Raw genomic sequence first — 12,418 nt, 5'->3', positions numbered from 1 at the left:
CATTTAATGTTCAAGCAAAAACAGCTGATTTTTGACAAAAGAGATAACACCCCCCATTACGTCATGCTTCAGAAATGTGGAAAATGGTCCGTTTTCAAATGTTTTATTTTTGAACGTCAGTTCACATTTGTAGGTGGATCATCAGTGTTAGAGCTAAAATTAGCATGTTTAAAGTGATTTTCATGTTTCCAGGGGCCCTAAACACAAGATTTATGGAATGGTTTAAAGTGCATGAAAATGGCCAATTTACTCACTCTGAGTTCTCAAAAAGGGTTTCTTCACCCCGGGAAGTTAATTAAAAACCATTTGGAGGCATTTAATGTTTGAGCAAAAACGGCTGATTTTCGACAAAAGAGATAACACCCCCCCATTACGTCATGCTTCAGAAATGTGGAAAATGGTCAGTTTTCAAATGTTTTATTTTTGAACGTCAGTTCACATTTGTAGGTGGATCATCAGTGTTAGAGCTAAAATTAGCATGTTTAAAGTGATTTTTATGCTTCCAGGGGCTCGGGAAGTGAATTAAATACTATTTGGAGGCATTTAATGTTCAAGCAAAAACAGCTGATTTTTGACAAAAGAGATAACACCCCCCCATTACGTCATGCTTCAGATATGTGGAAAATGGTCCGTTTTCAAATGTTTTATTTTTGAACGTCAGTTCACATTTGTAGGTGGATCATCAGTGTTAGAGCTAAACTTAGCATGTTTAAAGTGATTTTCATGCTTCCAGGGGCCCTAAACACAAGATTTATGGAATGGTTAAAAGTGCATGTAAATGGCCAATTTACTCACTCTGAGTTCTCAAAAAGGGTTTCTTCACCCCGGGAAGTTAATTAAATACCATTTGGAGGCATTTAATGTTCGAGCAAAAACGGCTGATTTTCGACAAAAGAGATAACACCCCCCCATTACGTAATGCTTCAGAAATGTGGAAAATGGTCCATTTTCAAATGTTTTATTTTTGAACGTCAGTTCACATTTGTAGGTGGATCATCAGTGTTAGAGCTAAAATTAGCATGTTTAAAGTGATTTTCATGCTTCCAGGGGCTCGGGAAGTGAATTAAATACTATTTGGAGGCATTTAATGTTCAATCAAAAACAGCTGATTTTTGACAAAAGAGATAACACCCCCCATTATGTCATGCTTCAGAAATGTGGAAAATGGTCCGTTTTCAAATGTTTTATTTTTGAACGTCAGTTCACATTTGTAGGTGGATCATCAGTGTTAGAGCTAAAATTAGCATGTTTAAAGTGATTTTCATGCTTCCAGGGGCCCTAAACACAAGATATATGGAATGGTTAAAAGTGCATGAAAATGGCCAATTTACTCACTCTGAGTTCTCAAAAAAGGGTTTCTTCACCCCGGGAAGTTAATTAAATACCATTTGGAGGCATTTAATGTTCGAGCAAAAATGGCTGATTTTCGACAAAAGAGATAACACCCCCCCATTACGTCATGCTTCAGAAATGTGGAAAATGGTCCGTTTTCAAATGTTTTATTTTTGAACGTCAGTTCACATTTGTAGGTGGATCATCAGTGTTAGAGCTAAAATTAGCATGTTTAAAGTGATTTTCATGCTTCCAGGGGCTCGGGAAGTGAATTAAATACTATTTGGAGGCATTTAATGTTCAAGCAAAAACAGCTGATTTTTGACAAAAGAGATAACACCCCCCATTACGTCATGCTTCAGAAATGTGGAAAATGGTCCGTTTTCAAATGTTTTATTTTTGAACGTCAGTTCACATTTGTAGGTGGATCGTCAGTGTTAGAGCTAAAATTAGCATGTTTAAAGTGATTTTCATGCTTCCAGGGGCCCTAAACACAAGATTTATGGAATGGTTAAAAGTGCATGAAAATGGCCAATTTACTCACTCTGAGTTCTCAAAAAGGGTTTCTTCACCCCGGGAAGTTAATTAAAAACCATTTGGAGGCATTTAATGTTTGAGCAAAAACGGCTGATTTTCGACAAAAGAGATAACACCCCCCCATTACGTCATGCTTCAGAAATGTGGAAAATGGTCAGTTTTCAAATGTTTTATTTTTGAACGTCAGTTCACATTTGTAGGTGGATCATCAGTGTTAGAGCTAAAATTAGCATGTTTAAAGTGATTTTCATGTTTCCAGGGGCTCGGGAAGTGAATTAAATACTATTTAGAGGCATTTAATGTTCAAGCAAAAACAGCTGATTTTTGACAAAAGAGATAACACCCCCCCATTACGTCATGCTTCAGAAATGTGGAAAATGGTCCGTTTTCAAATGTTTTATTTTTGAACGTCAGTTCACATTTGTAGGTGGATCATCAGTGTTAGAGCTAAACTTAGCATGTTTAAAGTGATTTTCATGCTTCCAGGGGCCCTAAACACAAGATTTATGGAATGGTTAAAAGTGCATGTAAATGGCCAATTTACTCACTCTGAGTTCTCAAAAAGGGTTTCTTCACCCCGGGAAGTTAATTAAATACCATTTTGAGGCATTTAATGTTCGAGCAAAAACGGCTGATTTTCGACAAAAGAGATAACACCCCCCTATTACGTAATGCTTCAGAAATGTGGAAAATGGTCCGTTTTCAAATGTTTTATTTTTGAACGTCAGTTCACATTTGTAGGTGGATCATCAGTGTTAGAGCTAAAATTAGCATGTTTAAAGTGATTTTCATGCTTCCAGGGGCCCTAAACACAAGATTTATGGAATGGTTAAAAGTGCATGAAAATGGCCGATTTACTCACTCTGAGTTCTCAAAAAGGGTTTCTTCACCCCGGGAAGTTAATTAAATACCATTTGGAGGCATTTAATGTTCGAGCAAAAACGGCTGATTTTCGACAAAAGAGATAACACCCCCCATTACGTCATGCTTCAGAAATGTGGAAAATGGTCCGTTTTCAAATGTTTTATTTTTGAACGTCAGTTCACATTTGTAGGTGGATCATCAGTGTTAGAGCTAAAATTAGCATGTTTAAAGTGATTTTCATGCTTCCAGGGGCTCGGGATGTGAGTTAAATACTATTTGGAGGCATTTAATGTTCAAGCAAAAACAGCTGATTTTTGACAAAAGAGATAACACCCCCCCATTACGTCATGCTTCAGAAATGTGGAAAATGGTCCGTTTTCAAATGTTTTATTTTTGAACGTCATTTCACATTTGTAGGTGGATCATCAGTGTTAGAGCTAAAATTAGCATGTTTAAAGTGATTTTCATGCTTCCAGGGGCTCGGGAAGTGAATTAAATACTATTTGGAGGCATTTAATGTTCAAGCAAAAACAGCTGATTTTTGACAAAAGAGATAACACCCCCCATTACGTCATGCTTCAGAAATGTGGAAAATGGTCCGTTTTCAAATGTTTTATTTTTGAACGTCAGTTCACATTTGTAGGTGGATCATCAGTGTTAGAGCTAAAATTAGCATGTTTAAAGTGATTTTCATGCTTCCAGGGGCTCGGGATGTGAATTAAATACTATTTGGAGGCATTTAATGTTCAATCAAAAACAGGTGATTTTTGACAAAAGAGATAACACCCCCCCATTACGTCATGCTTCAGAAATGTGGAAAATGGTCCGTTTTCAAATATTTTATTTTTGAACGTCAGTTCACATTTGTAGGTGGATCATCAGTGTTAGAGCTAAAATTAGCATGTTTAAAGTGATTTTCATGCTTCCAGGGGCCCTAAACACAAGATTTATGGAATGGTTAAAAGTGCATGAAAATGGCCAATTTACTCACTCTGAGTTCTCAAAAAGGGTTTCTTCACCCCGGGAAGTTAATTAAAAACCATTTGGAGGCCTTTAATGTTCGAGCAAAAACGGCTGATTTTCGACAAAAGAGATAACACCCCCCCATTACGTCATGCTTCAGAAATGTGGAAAATGGTCCGTTTTCAAATGTTTTATTTTTGAACGTCAGTTCACATTTGTAGGTGGATCATCAGTGTTAGAGCTAAAATTAGCATGTTTAAAGTGATTTTCATGCTTCCAGGGGCTCGGGAAGTGAATTAAATACTATTTGGAGGCATTTAATGTTCAAGCAAAAACAGCTGATTTTTGACAAAAGAGATAACACCCCCCATTACGTCATGCTTCAGAAATGTGGAAAATGGTCCGTTTTCAAATGTTTTATTTTTGAACGTCAGTTCACATTTGTAGGTGGATCATCAGTGTTAGAGCTAAAATTAGCATGTTTAAATTGATTTTCATGCTTCCAGGGGCCCTAAACACAAGATTTATGGAATGGTTAAAAGTGCATGAAAATGGCCAATTTACTCACTCTGAGTTCTCAAAAAGGGTTTCTTCACCCCGGGAAGTTAATTAAATACCATTTGGAGGCATTTAATGTTCGAGCAATAACGGCTGATTTTCGACAAAAGAGATAACACCCCCCCATTACGTCATGCTTCAGAAATGTGGAAAATGGTCCGTTTTCAAATGTTTTATTTTTGAACGTCAGTTCACATTTGTAGGTGGATCATCAGTGTTAGAGCTAAAATTAGCATGTTTAAAGTGATTTTCATGCTTCCAGGGGCTCGGGAAGTGAATTAAATACTATTTGGAGGCATTTAATGTTCAAGCAAAAACAGCAGATTTTTGACAAAAGAGATAACATCCCCCATTACGTCATGCTTCAGAAATGTGGAAAATGGTCCGTTTTCAAATGTTTTATTTTTGAACGTCAGTTCACATTTGTAGGTGGATCATCAGTGTTAGAGCTAAAATTAGCATGTTTAAAGTGATTTTCATGCTTCCAGGGGCCCTAAACACAAGATTTATGGAATGGTTAAAAGTGCATGAAAATGGCCAATTTACTCACTCTGAGTTCTCAAAAAAGGGTTTCTTCACCCCGGGAAGTTAATTAAATACCATTTGGAGGCATTTAATGTTCGAGCAAAAATGGCTGATTTTCGACAAAAGAGATAACACCCCCCCATTACGTCATGCTTCAGAAATGTGGAAAATGGTCCGTTTTCAAATGTTTTATTTTTGAACGTCAGTTCACATTTGTAGGTGGATCATCAGTGTTAGAGCTAAAATTAGCATGTTTAAAGTGATTTTCATGCTTCCAGGGGCTCGGGAAGTGAATTAAATACTATTTGGAGGCATTTAATGTTCAAGCAAAAACAGCTGATTTTTGACAAAAGAGATAACACCCCCCATTACGTCATGCTTCAGAAATGTGGAAAATGGTCCGTTTTCAAATGTTTTATTTTTGAACGTCAGTTCACATTTGTAGGTGGATCATCAGTGTTAGAGCTAAAATTAGCATGTTTAAAGTGATTTTCATGTTTCCAGGGGCCCTAAACACAAGATTTATGGAATGGTTTAAAGTGCATGAAAATGGCCAATTTACTCACTCTGAGTTCTCAAAAAGGGTTTCTTCACCCCGGGAAGTTAATTAAAAACCATTTGGAGGCATTTAATGTTTGAGCAAAAACGGCTGATTTTCGACAAAAGAGATAACACCCCCCCATTACGTCATGCTTCAGAAATGTGGAAAATGGTCAGTTTTCAAATGTTTTATTTTTGAACGTCAGTTCACATTTGTAGGTGGATCATCAGTGTTAGAGCTAAAATTAGCATGTTTAAAGTGATTTTTATGCTTCCAGGGGCTCGGGAAGTGAATTAAATACTATTTGGAGGCATTTAATGTTCAAGCAAAAACAGCTGATTTTTGACAAAAGAGATAACACCCCCCCATTACGTCATGCTTCAGATATGTGGAAAATGGTCCGTTTTCAAATGTTTTATTTTTGAACGTCAGTTCACATTTGTAGGTGGATCATCAGTGTTAGAGCTAAACTTAGCATGTTTAAAGTGATTTTCATGCTTCCAGGGGCCCTAAACACAAGATTTATGGAATGGTTAAAAGTGCATGTAAATGGCCAATTTACTCACTCTGAGTTCTCAAAAAGGGTTTCTTCACCCCGGGAAGTTAATTAAATACCATTTGGAGGCATTTAATGTTCGAGCAAAAACGGCTGATTTTCGACAAAAGAGATAACACCCCCCCATTACGTAATGCTTCAGAAATGTGGAAAATGGTCCATTTTCAAATGTTTTATTTTTGAACGTCAGTTCACATTTGTAGGTGGATCATCAGTGTTAGAGCTAAAATTAGCATGTTTAAAGTGATTTTCATGCTTCCAGGGGCTCGGGAAGTGAATTAAATACTATTTGGAGGCATTTAATGTTCAATCAAAAACAGCTGATTTTTGACAAAAGAGATAACACCCCCCATTATGTCATGCTTCAGAAATGTGGAAAATGGTCCGTTTTCAAATGTTTTATTTTTGAACGTCAGTTCACATTTGTAGGTGGATCATCAGTGTTAGAGCTAAAATTAGCATGTTTAAAGTGATTTTCATGCTTCCAGGGGCCCTAAATACAAGATTTATGGAATGGTTAAAAGTGCATGAAAATGGCCAATTTACTCACTCTGAGTTCTCAAAAAGGGTTTCTTCACCCCGGGAAGTTAATTAAATACCATTTGGAGGCATTTAATGTTCGAGCAATAACGGCTGATTTTCGACAAAAGAGATAACACCCCCCCATTACGTCATGCTTCAGAAATCTGGAAAATGGTCCGTTTTCAAATGTTTTATTTTTGAACGCCAGTTCACATTTGTAGGTGGATCATCAGTGTTAGAGCTAAAATTAGCATGTTTAAAGTGATTTTCATGCTTCCAGGGGCTCGGGAAGTGAATTAAATACTATTTGGAGGCATTTAATGTTCAAGCAAAAACAGCTGATTTTTGACAAAAGAGAAAACACCCCCCATTACGTCATGCTTCAGAAATGTGGAAAATGGTCCGTTTTCAAATGTTTTATTTTTGAACGTCAGTTCACATTTGTAGGTGGATCATCAGTGTTAGAGCTAAAATTAGCATGTTTAAAGTGATTTTCATGCTTCCAGGGGCCCTAAACACAAGATTTATGGAATGGTTAAAAGTGCATGAAAATGGCCAATTTACTCACTCTGAGTTCTCAAAAAGGGTTTCTTCACCCCGGGAAGTTAATTAAATACCATTTGGAGGCATTTAATGTTCGAGCAAAAATGGCTGATTTTCGACAAAAGAGATAACACCCCCCCATTACGTCATGCTTCAGAAATGTGGAAAATGGTCCGTTTTCAAATTTTTTATTTTTGAACGTCAGTTCACATTTGTAGGTGGATCATCAGTGTTAGAGCTAAAATGAGCATGTTTAAAGTGATTTTCATGCTTCCAGGGGCTCGGGAAATGAATTAAATACTATTTGGAGGCATTTAATGTTCAAACAAAAACAGCTGATTTTTGACAAAAGAGATAACACCCCCCCATTACGTCATGCTTCAGAAATGTGGAAAATGGTCCGTTTTCAAATATTTTATTTTTGAACGTCAGTTCACATTTGTAGGTGGATCGTCAGTGTTAGAGCTAAAATTAGCATGTTTAAAGTGATTTTCATGCTTCCAGGGGCCCTAAACACAAGATTTATGGAATGGTTAAAAGTGCATGAAAATGGCCAATTTACTCACTCTGAGTTCTCAAAAAGGGTTTCTTCACCCCGGGAAGTTAATTAAAAACCATTTGGAGGCATTTAATGTTTGAGCAAAAACGGCTGATTTTCGACAAAAGAGATAACACCCCCCCATTACGTCATGCTTCAGAAATGTGGAAAATGGTCAGTTTTCAAATGTTTTATTTTTGAACGTCAGTTCACATTTGTAGGTGGATCATCAGTGTTAGAGCTAAAATTAGCATGTTTAAAGTGATTTTTATGCTTCCAGGGGCTCGGGAAGTGAATTAAATACTATTTGGAGGCATTTAATGTTCAAGCAAAAACAGCTGATTTTTGACAAAAGAGATAACACCCCCCCATTACGTCATGCTTCAGAAATGTGGAAAATGGTCCGTTTTCAAATGTTTTATTTTTGAACGTCAGTTCACATTTGTAGGTGGATCATCAGTGTTAGAGCTAAACTTAGCATGTTTAAAGTGATTTTCATGCTTCCAGGGGCCCTAAACACAAGATTTATGGAATGGTTAAAAGTGCATGTAAATGGCCAATTTACTCACTCTGAGTTCTCAAAAAGGGTTTCTTCACCCCGGGAAGTTAATTAAAAACCATTTGGAGGCATTTAATGTTCGAGCAAAAACGGCTGATTTTCGACAAAAGAGATAACACCCCCCCCCATTACGTAATGCTTCAGAAATGTGGAAAATGGTCCATTTTCAAATGTTTTATTTTTGAACGTCAGTTCACATTTGTAGGTGGATCATCAGTGTTAGAGCTAAAATTAGCATGTTTAAAGTGATTTTCATGCTTCCAGGGGCTCGGGAAGTGAATTAAATACTATTTGGAGGCATTTAATGTTCAAGCAAAAACAGCTGATTTTTGACAAAAGAGATAACACCCCCCATTACGTCATGCTTCAGAAATGTGGAAAATGGTCCATTTTCAAATGTTTTATTTTTGAACGTCAGTTCACATTTGTAGGTGGATCATCAGTGTTAGAGCTAAAATTAGCATGTTTAAAGTGATTTTCATGCTTCCAGGGGCCCTAAACACAAGATTTATGGAATGGTTAAAAGTGCATGAAAATGGCCAATTTACTCACTCTGAGTTCTCAAAAAAGGGTTTCTTCACCCCGGGAAGTTAATTAAATACCATTTGGAGGCATTTAATGTTCGAGCAAAAATGGCTGAATTTCGACAAAAGAGATAACACCCCCCCATTACGTCATGCTTCAGAAATGTGGAAAATGGTCAGTTTTCAAATGTTTTATTTTTGAACGTCAGTTCACATTTGTAGGTGGATCATCAGTGTTAGAGCTAAAATTAGCATGTTTAAAGTGATTTTCATGCTTCCAGGGGCCCTAAACACAAGATTTATGGAATGGTTAAAAGTGCATGAAAATGGCCAATTTACTCACTCTGAGTTCTCAAAAAGGGTTTCTTCACCCCGGGAAGTTAATTAAATACCATTTGGAGGCATTTAATGTTCGAGCAAAAATGGCTGATTTTCGACAAAAGAGATAACACCCCCCCATTACGTCATGCTTCAGAAATGTGGAAAATGGTCCGTTTTCAAATGTTTTATTTTTGAACGTCAGTTCACATTTGTAGGTGGATCATCAGTGTTAGAGCTAAAATTAGCATGTTTAAAGTGATTTTCATGCTTCCAGGGGCTCCGGAAGTGAATTAAATACTATTTGGAGGCATTTAATGTTCAAGCAAAAACAGCTGATTTTTGACAAAAGAGATAACACCCCCCATTACGTCATGCTTCAGAAATGTGGAAAATGGTCCGTTTTCAAATGTTTTATTTTTGAACGTCAGTTCACATTTGTAGGTGGATCATCAGTGTTAGAGCTAAAATTAGCATGTTTAAAGTGATTTTCATGCTTCCAGGGGCTCGGGATGTGAATTAAATACTATTTGGAGGCATTTAATGTTCAATCAAAAACAGCTGATTTTTGACAAAAGAGATAACACCCCCCCATTACGTCATGCTTCAGAAATGTGGAAAATGGTCCGTTTTCAAATATTTTATTTTTGAACGTCAGTTCACATTTGTAGGTGGATCATCAGTGTTAGAGCTAAAATTAGCATGTTTAAAGTGATTTTCATGCTTCCAGGGGCCCTAAACACAAGATTTATGGAATGGTTAAAAGTGCATGAAAATGGCCAATTTACTCACTCTGAGTTCTCAAAAAGGGTTTCTTCACCCCGGGAAGTTAATTAAAAACCATTTGGAGGCCTTTAATGTTCGAGCAAAAACGGCTGATTTTCGACAAAAGAGATAACACCCCCCCATTACGTCATGCTTCAGAAATGTGAAAAATGGTCCGTTTTCAAATGTTTTATTTTTGAACGTCAGTTCACATTTGTAGGTGGATCATCAGTGTTAGAGCTAAAATTAGCATGTTTAAAGTGATTTTCATGCTTCCAGGGGCTCGGGAAGTGAATTAAATACTATTTGGAGGCATTTAATGTTCAAGCAAAAACAGCTGATTTTTGACAAAAGAGATAACACCCCCCATTACGTCATGCTTCAGAAATGTGGAAAATGGTCCGTTTTCAAATGTTTTATTTTTGAACGTCAGTTCACATTTGTAGGTGGATCATCAGTGTTAGAGCTAAAATTAGCATGTTTAAATTGATTTTCATGCTTCCAGGGGCCCTAAACACAAGATTTATGGAATGGTTAAAAGTGCATGAAAATGGCCAATTTACTCACTCTGAGTTCTCAAAAAGGGTTTCTTCACCCCGGGAAGTTAATTAAATACCATTTGGAGGCATTTAATGTTCGAGCAATAACGGCTGATTTTCGACAAAAGAGATAACACCCCCCCATTACGTCATGCTTCAGAAATGTGGAAAATGGTCCGTTTTCAAATGTTTTATTTTTGAACGTCAGTTCACATTTGTAGGTGGATCATCAGTGTTAGAGCTAAAATTAGCATGTTTAAAGTGATTTTCATGCTTCCAGGGGCTCGGGAAGTGAATTAAATACTATTTGGAGGCATTTAATGTTCAAGCAAAAACAGCAGATTTTTGACAAAAGAGATAACACCCCCCATTACGTCATGCTTCAGAAATGTGGAAAATGGTCCGTTTTCAAATGTTTTATTTTTGAACGTCAGTTCACATTTGTAGGTGGATCATCAGTGTTAGAGCTAAAATTAGCATGTTTAAAGTGATTTTCATGCTTCCAGGGGCCCTAAACACAAGATTTATGGAATGGTTAAAAGTGCATGAAAATGGCCAATTTACTCACTCTGAGTTCTCAAAAAAGGGTTTCTTCACCCCGGGAAGTTAATTAAATACCATTTGGAGGCATTTAATGTTCGAGCAAAAATGGCTGATTTTCGACAAAAGAGATAACACCCCCCCATTACGTCATGCTTCAGAAATGTGGAAAATGGTCCGTTTTCAAATGTTTTATTTTTGAACGTCAGTTCACATTTGTAGGTGGATCATCAGTGTTAGAGCTAAAATTAGCATGTTTAAAGTGATTTTCATGCTTCCAGGGGCTCGGGAAGTGAATTAAATACTATTTGGAGGCATTTAATGTTCAAGCAAAAACAGCTGATTTTTGACAAAAGAGATAACACCCCCCATTACGTCATGCTTCAGAAATGTGGAAAATGGTCCGTTTTCAAATGTTTTATTTTTGAACGTCAGTTCACATTTGTAGGTGGATCATCAGTGTTAGAGCTAAAATTAGCATGTTTAAAGTGATTTTCATGTTTCCAGGGGCCCTAAACACAAGATTTATGGAATGGTTTAAAGTGCATGAAAATGGCCAATTTACTCACTCTGAGTTCTCAAAAAGGGTTTCTTCACCCCGGGAAGTTAGTTAAAAACCATTTGGAGGCATTTAATGTTTGAGCAAAAACGGCTGATTTTCGACAAAAGAGATAACACCCCCCCATTACGTCATGCTTCAGAAATGTGGAAAATGGTCAGTTTTCAAATGTTTTATTTTTGAACGTCAGTTCACATTTGTAGGTGGATCATCAGTGTTAGAGCTAAAATTAGCATGTTTAAAGTGATTTTTATGCTTCCAGGGGCTCGGGAAGTGAATTAAATACTATTTGGAGGCATTTAATGTTCAAGCAAAAACAGCTGATTTTTGACAAAAGAGATAACACCCCCCCATTACGTCATGCTTCAGAAATGTGGAAAATGGTCCGTTTTCAAATGTTTTATTTTTGAACGTCAGTTCACATTTGTAGGTGGATCATCAGTGTTAGAGCTAAACTTAGCATGTTTAAAGTGATTTTCATGCTTCCAGGGGCCCTAAACACAAGATTTATGGAATGGTTAAAAGTGCATGTAAATGGCCAATTTACTCACTCTGAGTTCTCAAAAAGGGTTTCTTCACCCCGGGAAGTTAATTAAATACCATTTGGAGGCATTTAATGTTCGAGCAAAAACGGCTGATTTTCGACAAAAGAGATAACACCCCCCCATTACGTAATGCTTCAGAAATGTGGAAAATGGTCCATTTTCAAATGTTTTATTTTTGAACGTCAGTTCACATTTGTAGGTGGATCATCAGTGTTAGAGCTAAAATTAGCATGTTTAAAGTGATTTTCATGCTTCCAGGGGCTCGGGAAGTGAATTAAATACTATTTGGAGGCATTTAATGTTCAATCAAAAACAGCTGATTTTTGACAAAAGAGATAACACCCCCCCATTATGTCATGCTTCAGAAATGTGGAAAATGGTCCGTTTTCAAATGTTTTATTTTTGAACGTCAGTTCACATTTGTAGGTGGATCATCAGTGTTAGAGCTAAAATTAGCATGTTTAAAGTGATTTTCATGCTTCCAGGGGCCCTAAACACAAGATTTATGGAATGGTTAAAAGTGCATGAAAATGGCCAATTTACTCACTCTGAGTTCTCAAAAAGGGTTTCTTCACCCCGGGAAGTTAATT

The sequence above is a fragment of the Lissotriton vulgaris genome, unplaced genomic scaffold, assembly GCF_964263255.1.
Source record: "Lissotriton vulgaris unplaced genomic scaffold, aLisVul1.2 SCAFFOLD_477, whole genome shotgun sequence".
In the NCBI taxonomy this organism is placed as follows: domain Eukaryota; kingdom Metazoa; phylum Chordata; class Amphibia; order Caudata; family Salamandridae; genus Lissotriton; species Lissotriton vulgaris.
The sequence above is the reverse complement of the archived record's forward strand: the minus strand, read 5'-3'. Positions refer to the sequence as shown.